The following is an 11,391-nucleotide window of genomic DNA, read 5'->3' on the forward strand; positions in this document are numbered from 1 at the left end:
GAGAAGAAAGAACCACAAAGTAAGAATGTTAAGGATCTACCAGACACTGATACCATAATTGTTCCAATGCTATAATTTCATTTGTAATATAGATGAATAGCGAGGAGCAGAAGAAAGACTCAGAAAGTTGCTGGGCCATGACAAACGTATCCTTGAAGAAAAAAAAACACAATCAACAGCAAAGGCGTGGAGTGTAAAATCAGTTACCTGTTTATGAAATTTACGACAGATGACCAAAAGGAAAAAGACGATGGAAAAAGGAAGGTCGAACCAGACAGCATGGATGTTCCAAGGGTTAGAGTTGTTCTACGGAACAAAAATCTGCACTTGATTTCCAAAATTCAACAGTCCAAAATTATTTAAGACTGTGTGCACACCAGGGATGTCAGGCACAACTAACTGAACTGCTCAACACCAAGCTTTAAAATGTCTGGATCACAAGTGTGATCTGCAATGCTGAGTTAGGTACTTGAATAAAATATACAGGGAGAAGAGAAAAATAAAAAGAAAAACAAACAACAACAACAACAACAACAACAACAACAACAAATGAACTCACATGGGACAGCCTCCTCCAGTGAGAAGAAAAGACAGCAAGAGAGTGAGCACGAGTCCTGAACCTAGGAAAGCCGAGCTGCTGGGTCAAGCAACCTGGGCAAAAAGAAGATGGCATTGACTCCACGGAGCTTCTACCACACTCTTTACCTTTCACACATCAGGAAAGCCTTGGTCCTGCACTTGTACCATGCCGGCTGACAGAAACATCCTGGCATCATGAAGCAAGCACCTAACCAAAGCCTCCTCCAAGCCAAATGGAGCTGCTCGATAATGACATGTCCCCTGCTTCTGAAACCAGAGCAGAGCTCCAAGTGTGCACATCTCATGCACAGGTTATTAAGTTTTCATGATGATTCACTAAAAACCACATTCTCTCTAAGAGTATATTTATTTTTTATGTTAAAAAGCATTTAGACACTAAGAGTATTTCTTTTAGAATTCATTATATTTATTTATTCTTAGAATTTATAGAAAAAAATGTATTCATTACAAAAAAGATATTGACCAAATACGAGCAAACACATTGTAGTTGCTCTCCCCTTCAGCTGTTTTTAGTAGAAAGACATTGAAAGTGCATTAGGAGCACTCTGTAGAACTATCTAAACAAATAAATATCTAAACAAATATTTAAAACAAAGACCTCAACAATATGCCATTTAGTAATAAAGCACACTTTACGAAGCACTGGAATTTGGGGGACTATTAGTCTTGAAAATGCCTTTAAATTACCCTTATTTGGAATGACTGGCATGACTGCATTATGTATACATTTTTACATTGCTTTATCCAGCTGACTAAATTGTTAAAAATAAACGGGACTGAGCAGTTTGACCTTCAGTGACTTCTACGTGTATTCTCAAAATTAACACAAGCACTGAATGCTACTAATCTTGAACTTCTCACAACTGATCAAAGGATACGGCCCTGTAACTCACTACAATCTAAAATGGTAGTGCTGAAGTGCGTTTTCAGAAAAGTGGTTTATAGCTCTAGATTTAAAATGCAAAGTTTCCATTATATTTAATAATTAAAATGCATGCTGTGTTATGGTTACATTTGGTGACTGGATTAGTAGTACCCCAACTGAGTTAAACAATGCCTTTTTCCTATTAGAGTTCGTATTACCATATCAGCTATTTGTTTAAGAAAAGGAAGAAAAAAAGCACAGCACGGAAGAAGGAATAAAAAAGAAATATGAATATCAAACATACTGGAAGACGGTGAGGACCAAGACAGTGAGAAGACCTGGTATCAGCAAAATCTATGCTAGCTGAAAGTGGAGAAGCTGAAATGTCTATGCATTTAAAGCATGAAAACTTTTTTTTTAAGAGAAAACATTTGTCATTGAGGGTTCTTGTTCAAAGTAAATGGTTTAAATCTCAGTCTGTTTTCCCGGATTCAGTCTCCACAAATTTAGGGAATACAGACATCACTGTCAAAGAGCGGACTCTCTCAGGCTGTCAACTTCTTAATCAGGGTCTGACTTCACTGGAAAGTGTGAAATTATGTAATTATTTATGCGTGGCAGTTCTGATGGTTTAGACAATTCCAGCACTCTGAACATCTTCTTTTATAAATCAAAATCCCTACTGCAATCTTATTTCAGGGAGAATACCATTCTTTCTTTCTGTGCTTTCTAGGTGGTTTATTCAAATAAAATTTAAATACTTACGTGGTGTATTTCTCCTCTCCCAAAACAGATAAAATCAACTTTTGAAATATAACTTACAAGGATGAAAATTAATTTAAAAAACAAAATCAGGGTGAAACTATGGCTACCTGAACTGAAATTTTCTCAGCACCGTCAGTTAGATCAGACGTTATCCAAAGCTCTGTAATTACAAGTCTAATGACCTTTGAAAACTTATAACAAATGTATAAATACACTGACCCCACACACAGACACATTCCTTACATATCTGCACTTCCATACAACATTTAACCATAAATTTCAGAGATTAACTTTTTATTATTATTATTATTTCAAGTATATTTTTAATTATCTTGGTATCAATAGCAGGTTTAAAGAAAGGCTCGTGTGCCTGAAAGCTTGCCTACCTCTCTCCATCTCTAGTAGCTGGTCTAAGGTACCACCTCTACTTGCATACCTTCTACAAAATTTCCCCGGTAGGGTACCCCTTGGCACAGGGCATACACCCTTAACATACAAAATAGAAAATTCCCCATTCTCTGACCAAAGAAGTCTCTGTTCAGTGCTGTACCTCAGAATACACTGTGCCGATACCAGCAACATCTAAAATCATAACGAAGGTAATAAGGAAACAAGAGAAGGCATCCCTCCAAGTCAGCCTCCACCTGCAAAGCTCAGCATGTTTTTCACACGGAAGTGGAAATTGAGTAGCCTGAACAGAGCTGGCAAAATGCATTCTCAGGTGTTTTCTTGTCCTCTCCAACCAGCTGTCTATCATACCTAATAATCTTGTGCCCAAGGGGGATTCCTGGGTTGCAAGACAAGGAGCTTCTTTCATCCTATCAGACGTCTGCTGCGGAGCTGCAGAAGGGATACCTCCAAAGTCGGACCTACGCTCCCTTCTCTTCAGTCTCTTCCTCTCCTTCCTTCCTCCCTCCCTCGTTTTGCCATCCCTATTGCAAACTCCCTGGGTGACAAAAAGAAAATCAGACAGGGAACAAAGCCTACACACAACCCTCTGCAGGTATCATCAGAGACACACACAAAGAAGTCCATGAAAATAGTTGTCAAGAGGTTTCAAGCTACCTAGATTTAGAATGGCTCTCAAACTCAGGAGTCTGTAGCTTTGACAACTGAAGTCTAATCACAAGCAACAACAACAAGAAAGAGATGTTTTTTCTTATGGCATATCCCTGCGAAGCTCCTGGTACCGGCAAGGAACAACACCATATTACAAAACTTCTGCTCTAAAACTGAGCTCTGGGGTTTTTTGGTTAATATTTAGACCAATAAAAAAGTACAATTTTATTTCTTTGTTTTTATATGCACAAATTATGAGACGGAGGGCTTGTGTCAGGTTCTGATTTTGATCATTTTGACGCAAATTGAAAAAATTCTGTTAAACTAAATGGAGATACTCCGATTTATATTCAGGTAAATGACATCAAATTCTAGTCCCAGGTTTTCTTTCCTTCCTGATTAAATTACATTAATGTACACTCAAAACAAAGCAACTACTGCTAGTCCTACTGTTTTCTTGAGCAGAATAGCTTAACCATTAACAACAGATCACACGCACCTATACATTAAGTCATCAGGGCTCTTCCATACTTCTGCTGTTTTTCTGAAGCCTTGCCAACAGCGACCAGCATTACAGTGCGTGGGCACCAACAGCCTAAACATGGGACATACCTGAAGCTGCTTCCTGCAAGGAAAGGACCTACAGGCCACTGTTTTTCCCTAAAATACTTTGTAATAACCTGATACCCAAATGAGATATCAAAGAAAAAAACACCCACAGCACTCTGTTCTTACACAGAACGCAGCAGAAAAAGGCCCAAATACTAAATATTGCATCTTCTCATTGTTAAAGGGTTTGACATGGTATTTATCGCTATATTACCCCTAATTAGCGGTTTAAGCTTGTTAACAAGAAGAGTTCTTTTCATTTAAGATAAACAGGAATTATCTTCCCATTGAATAGGTAAAACTTGTAAATAGGACAGCTCATAAATTCTAAGATGAGAGTAACTAGGAAACTATTCATTAAGGCTTGTGTTATAAATTCAAAACATGAAGCATAACACGCTTAAAGAAGAAGGTTTTATTTTTAAAAGCATTCATTAGGCTCTCATCTCCAAGTCTCAGACTTGTAAATAATTTAAAGTGAAAATTTGAACAACAGGGAGAAAAAAAAACAAATGCAATTCAAATCATTCCATTGTTATACCAAGAAAACTGAAAACAATAGAAAATAAGTAGGCAAATTTTGAAGAAAACATCCATAAAACATTTCTACAGAGTGTATCTTTGAACTTAGATATTATGCCACCACTGGATCCAATCAAAAAAAAAATTAGCTTTGCCTTAAAACAATCAGGTTGTGCCTAATAAAGGATACGTATGCTAAACTAGTAATTTTGAGTATTCAGTTCACTTTATTCTGCTGCTGCCAAACAAACAAAAAAGCTGCAGCTTATGGATGCTTTTAGATTTTTCATTGTTCCCTTTTGACTTTTCAGACACGTATATCCTATTAATAATTTAAATGACATAAAGAGGGGTGAACCCCCTTCCCTGTAAAGAGTAAGATATATCCAGATTTGCCTCACACGGGGAGCATGAAAAGGAAGAGCCTTTTACTCCGCCGGCATTGAAAGCTGGCAGCGAAGACAGATGTAACAAACCTAATGAAACAAAACACAAGGATCAGTGCTGTCCCTCCCGCATATCCAGCGTCCCAAACCCAGCGTCAACACATCCCTGCAGAAGGTGTGCTACGCAGCAAGGAACTAGGAGTGAGCAATTTTTTTTCCTTTATTGAATTTCTAGGAGTTGGCTATCCTTTTCCCGAGTACTTGGAACAATCCAGCTGAAATGTAACACACTCCTTCACTTAAAGATCCGATGTAAGAGAAGCATGCAACAGGCAGTCCCTTCTCCTCATTAGCAGGCCAAGGGACTGAAAACTGTGTAAGTGTTGCAGAAGTGTTGTGGAAATCCACACCACGTTTCCCAGGGAGAACGATGCACGCGTACGCTGTGCATCACACCAGTCACTACTTCCAGAAGCGCCGAGCTTACTGCGCGCAGCACATGCTGTGCACCGGCACCAGTAAATCTGAGGCTTGCAAGGCACGTAGGACTCGCTGTGCAGGCGCAGAGCGCAAGCAGTAAAGCCGGCAGGGCGCGAGTTACTCGGCTGAAGCACGCAGATGTTACTGCCAGTGTGCTGGAAGCACCCAGCGTGCCCGGGGGGAGCTGAGGCGCCAGGCAGCACGTGAGCAGCGACTGCGATGCCTCCTCACTGGAGCAGGACCAGCTAGCTCACCCCGCTCATGCTTTTCCTCAGGCACAGAAGAGAAGCGGGTGGTGCCGGCGTGTTAGGCACCATCCTTACAGGCCGGTGCAGCGAGCATCCTCCTGCCACGGCACATCTTAAAGCCAGCTCCGGGTGGAGTACCTCGTGTTTCACCAAACATCTTCTGCTAACTTACCAAAAGCAAACGAGCCCCATCACTAACCTGCACAGGATGGAAACGGGCAGGCTTCCAGAGAAGGCCCAAACGTAGAAACCTGTCTAGTATAGTAAAAGTAGACAGCCATGCAGGAGCTTTTAAGGCAATCCAAACGGTACGCAAACTGTTCCTTTCTTTGTTTTAATCAGGGTTCTTCTGAAGACCTCCATGCTTTCAACCTTCTTGCTTAAATGTTTCCCACAAAGTTTTTATCACACATTACTGTACAGATTCCCAAACAAACAAACAAAAAAAATCACATGAAACAATTACTTACATATAAATTGACGACTTTGTGTTACTATTTGAAGAATCATAGAATGGGTTGGATCATTGAAATTAATTTTAACATTCATACATCTTTGTACCTGTATTTTGAGAGAGACTTCTGAGATGACAAAAACTTGGCTAAACAGCAAGAAAGTTTCTTTTTAACTACAATGAAACAAAGAAATACCAGACAGGAAAGCATCTATAAGCATGTTTGTAGCAAAATGATGTAGTAATCTACAGAGGTGTATACACCTGGATCTAGACACTGAAATACTGCACACCTTAACAGCGCTGCGTACTTCCTCCACGTCTATTACAAGTGCCACGCACACATAACTTAAGTCTCTTCTCCTGTGAAGACAGGCTGAGGGAGCTGGGGCTGTTCAGCCAGGAGAGGAGAAGGCTCCAGGCAGGCCTTGTAGCGGCCTTCCTGTACCTACAGGACAGCTGGGGAGGGACTCTGTGTCAGGGGGTGTGGGGATAGGACAAGGGGGAATGGCTTTAAACCGGAAGAGGGTAGGTTTAGATTAGACATTAGGAAGAAATTCTTTACTCAGAGCGTGGCAAGGCCCTGGCACAGGCTGCCCAGAGAAGCTGTGGATGCCCCATCCCTGGAGGTGCTCAAGGCCAGGCTGGATGGGGCTTTGGGCAACCTGGTCTGGTGGGAGGTGTCCCTGCACACCGCAGGGGGCTGGAACTGGGTGGGCTTTAAATTCCCAAAACATTCTACAATTTTTAGACTTCAAAAGGCATAGGTAATTAAAATTTCTGCTTGTACTGCTAAGGACTGAAGAGAACCAGGAGCATTTGGAACCTCCCAGCCCAGTTAAACATAACCCAGGAAGTGGTCACCCAGCAGCAGGACAACAAAAATAAGTTGGCAATTAACAGCTCTGTTAATGCAGCACTGGAAGGCAGTCCCGAGCCTTACAAACAAGCACTTCACTTTTGGAACATCACTGCCTGTTCCAAATGGTGCTGGGGTTCTCTCTTTGTGAAGGAACGCATAGGTTCGCTAGCTCTTGCTGTAATTTTCTTTCTGTAAAGCAAAATACTCTTTTGGAGTTTCTCTAGAAATTGCAAGGACAACATTTTTATATTTTTTGCTTCTTCACTGGTTTTATACATACACGTTAACAAATCTATTGAACTTTTGTTTTAGCAGAGACCAATATGACAAAAATTAAAAAAAATAAATAAATACCTAGTTTAGAAGAAAAATAGGCACAGGTGTTTTTCCTTTAAACTTTTATAAACTTCTTTTTAGTGCTGTTCAGTGCAAAGGCAACAGACCAGAGACCAAACCACTGTGGCACTACCGGAAAGGTGTCCCGTTAATCCGACACCCTGGGCCAGGCAGCACGCCCGAGGTGAGAGGGAGGCGCTAGCCGGCAGCTCCGCACGGAGGCCAGGCACCCAGCGCTTCGGCTCTGCCCAGAGCGCTCAGCACCGGCCCGAGCACTGCTGCGGATGTACCGGGAGCGACAGAGCGACTGCGTGACACAGCACCCGAAGTCCTGGCTCAAGAAAACTCGAGAGAAGAGCAAGGTCTCAAGGAGACCAAACAGGACCGGCGCCAACCCAAGGGCGCACCTGGCCTGTGCTGGGAAGCCCCGCCGTGCGTGGGAATGAGGGAGGTGATTTGCAGGGTGTAATTATAAGGTTGGATGCGTTTGCATGGCGTTTTGATGCAAATTTCGGAGGGGGGGCAATCTCCCTCTCATTTCCCTAACAGAGAAGGGTTCTCATGATCATGACTAAACTTTAGCAAAAACCTTGTACATCTGCCCTTGGGTCCCGTTTCCTCCTTGGTCACAGGACCTCCCGGCTCACTTTGAGCTTTACGAGGCCACCTCCCGTGCAGCCCTACTCCTAATTCACTCTCTCAAAGACATCCAGGGTTAATCCCGCACCTTTAATTAACACTGAATGCAGCTTGTGAGGTGTGCTGTTCAGTTCCTATGCGTTTGCGTGTTCACTACGAATGGCCATCCTTTGTTCTGCTCATTTCACACCGTTTTTGGGAGCTCGACTTCCAAGTCTATGCTGCTGGCGTGGCGCTGGGTGCAGCTGCACCTTACACAGCGCAGTACCGGGCTGCTCCAGAGCCACCGAGGCTGATGCAAAACAAAACCTTCAGGGGGTAGAAAAACTGGCTAGCTGCTGATCACTAACTTGCCCGAAGTGAAAGTACCACGTCGGTTTAACTCCTCAGATAATACAAGGCACAGAAGAGAGATTCCTATGGCTCATAGCTAGTTCTGTGGACAACTGAACAGCTGCTCTTACTAACATTAAATATATATATGTATACACACACGTCACTGAAAGAACTGCAGCCACTACAGTTTGTAGAATCAGGTCGTCATGTCTCCCTATCCGTTTTTGGTGCTGTGCTCATTACAAACGAATAACCTATACTCCAGTAGGAGCAACCTAAAAAGTGAATGCGGTAATTTTAACACACACCATGATGCGGCATTCACTGGAATGAACAACTAGGCCAGACACATCTTTAACCAACGTTTTTATTTGAGTGATAGATCACCCAGTGCAACCTTTTTGTTTCCCCAAGGACAAGAACATTTACGTTCTAAGCCACGTTAGGAAATTCAAACGTAGGAGCCACTCACCAATTCCAGTTCAACCACATTTCATATGCCAGTTCGTCCATACATTTCATCTCATGCACAGAAACACAAGCCTGTTGATATTTAAAAAGATCAAAAAACAACTAGGCAAAGCAGTTATGGTTGTTTTTTTTTTCTAATGGTGTACGCACTAATGCAAAAAAGCTGCTCTTCAGCACAGAATGTTTTAATGGAGCATTGTGACTGAAATCTGTTTCGCACACATTATGTCTCCAAGTATTTTTCCACAAAAGAGCTTAGGCTTTAGGAAACTTTTACAACTGAAAACTTCCATGCAAATAAATTAGAAATTATTGATGCCATTAATATACAGTATTTCCTACAGAAGAATGATATTAAAGGATTAGCTCAATGTTTTTAACTCAGGTCATTTGAATTACATTACCCAAAATGCTAATAAAACTGACATGTTTGAACATACAGAAAAAGTCACAGTCCATCATCAGGCTGTCACGTCAGTGCATTTGACTTTTTTTTTTTTTAATGTATGGATTATACAATTACTGCCAGGCTCCATATTTTATATATAAAAGCTACAATCTGATTATATGTCCATGTTGAAATAATTTATGAAATAAGGGTGGAACGACTGTAATGTTACCTCTGTGATGAATGTAACTTGCTGTGAATACTCTAAGAGATTGCAGGAGAGACCAAACTGAAGCCTGTAATTGTCTTCATCTTTCATGAAGAGGTGTGACCTGGGAAAAATATAGATCCCGGCATCCAAAGCTCCAGCCTCCTGCAAACATCTTGATTACTCGAGTTCTGATATAGGACTGGAAAAAGACAATTTATAGTCTTCACAGGCTACACCTTTAGATTAATACGGTGAGAATCACAGCAAATTACATCCGTTGTTTAAATTATACATTTGTCTGTTATTGTTTCGCACCATCAGCAAATCACTGCCACCACGACTACCCTTTCAGTTTTGGATTCCCGTTTTTTATTACTCCCTAGGTGTCACCATCATGCTCAGTATGGTGCAGAGGAACACAAACACATGAAAAACTCAAGGTCTTGCTAGTCTACATCAAGGTAACTACAAAAAAAGAAGAGGGAACAAGCAGTCAAGAATTAAAACAGTAACTATACGAAGCCTTCCCTCTTTTTATCTTCTCAGGAAGAGTGGTTAGGCATTGGAACGGGTTACACAGGGAAGTGGTGGGGTCACCGTCCCTGGGGGTGTTCAAGGAAAGGTTAGGCCTGATGCTTAGGGACATGGTTTAGTGGGTGACATTGGTGGTAGGGTGATGGTCGGACCTGATGATCTTAGAGGTCTCTTCCAACCTTAGTGATTCTATGAACTCTGAGATCACCAACAGATACAGCCCAGAGATCACAAATTAAACGTGCACATCATTTTTCAGATTGTGGAGTTAATTAAGGAGGTAAGACGAGCACTGGGGTTCTCAGGCCATACAAGTTATCCGAAGGAGCAACAGGAAACCTATCACCCCCGATCGAATTAACCACAGCCACAACCTATCCCCCGACGGCCACCTGCACGCCAGCTCCGACTCGGCGACCGGTGCAGCTTTTCACCCGGAGATGAGGACCCTTTAGGAAAGGCACTCGGGAATCCCCAGGGCGCTTGTACAAACCCCCTCGCCTCGGCCCAACCCCGCCGGCCCCCTGCAAGGCCGCCGCCGCCCTGCACACCACAAACACCCGCCTACAGCCGCGGGAGGCGGCCGCGCCCCAGGGACCGACGCGTTGGGGATCTGTAGCGGAGCGAGGTGGGCAAACGCCGCTAAAAAGCCACTTTTTTGCACCAAAAAACCCTCCTGGGGCCCCCTGCCCTCACGGGAGCCGCCGCTGCGCCTGCGCAGAGCCGCGCCCCGCCCCGCCCCGCCGGCGGGCACGCGCACGCCTAACGGCCGCCGCGCGGCGGTTGGGGGCCGCGGGCCGGTAACCGCCGCCGCGCGCCGCAGGGCGCCCGCCGATGACGTCAGCGCCCCCTTCCCTCTCCCTCAATTCTCCCCCCCCCCCCCACTCAGGCGCATGCGCACCACAGCGCTGGGAGGGGGGGCGCGCACCCCGCTGGGGGCTCTCGGCGCCGCTCCCCCCGCCCGCGGCCGCAGCGCCAAGGAAGAGCCCAAGCCCCGGCGGCCAATGGGCGCGCGGGACGCTCGCCCCGCCCTCCGCGCCGCGGCCAATCGGCGAGCAGCGGGGGAGGGCCGCGCGACGCGATTGGCTCCGCCGAGCGGCGCTGGCCTCCCGCCCACCGCGCCCAAAAAAACGACGGCAGCGCAGAGGCCCAAAAAGCCCGGGGGAAGGCGCCGGGCCGCGCGCGGCCCAACCGCCGCCCCGCCGCCCCGCGCGTCCCGGGGCCGCCTCCGGGGCCGGGCCGCCGGGCGGGGGGGACGAGGCAGCCGCGTGCCGGCCGGGCGCGCTTACCGGCGGGGGGGAGCCGTCCGCCTCCGCGTGTGGCGAGCTTGGTCACCAGTGGCGCGCCGTAGATTCGCCGCCTTGCGTCACGCCGCAGGGAGGGAGGGAGGGGGAGGGAGGGGGAGAGGCCCCGCTCACGTGACGCGGCGCGAGGGGCGTCGCGTGGCGCGGCGGGCGCGAGGGGCTGCGCCCAACGGCCGCGCCCAACGGACGCCGCGCGGGGAGGGGAGGGGGCGCCGCCGCCATTTTGTGACCCCCGCCCGGACAGGTGCTGGGTGGCCGCCCTGCGCCATGGTGCCCAGTGGGAGGCGTGCGTTTAAAAAGTCTCCCGAGGGACTGGTCACGC

General features: G+C 45.5%; 1 protein-coding gene across 5 annotated transcripts in view; it reads right to left on the minus strand.

The window, feature by feature from the left end:
• ZNF407 (zinc finger protein 407) overlaps window positions 1-11,152 on the minus strand; it is a 336,771-nt gene extending 325,619 nt beyond the window's left edge. For 2 of the 5 annotated variants that reach the window (XM_080581095.1, XM_080581096.1), the window contains exon 1: window positions 11,055-11,152. The gene's annotated coding sequence lies outside the window, so the exon portion shown is untranslated. The remainder of the gene's footprint in view (window positions 1-11,054) is intronic. The other 3 variants (XM_080581097.1, XM_080581099.1, XM_080581098.1) reach the window with 2 other exon arrangements.
• Window positions 11,153-11,391: the final 239 nt, after the last annotated feature.

The sequence above is a fragment of the Anser brachyrhynchus genome (assembly GCF_964034855.1).
Source record: "Anser brachyrhynchus genome assembly, chromosome: 2".
In the NCBI taxonomy this organism is placed as follows: Eukaryota; Metazoa; Chordata; class Aves; order Anseriformes; family Anatidae; genus Anser; species Anser brachyrhynchus.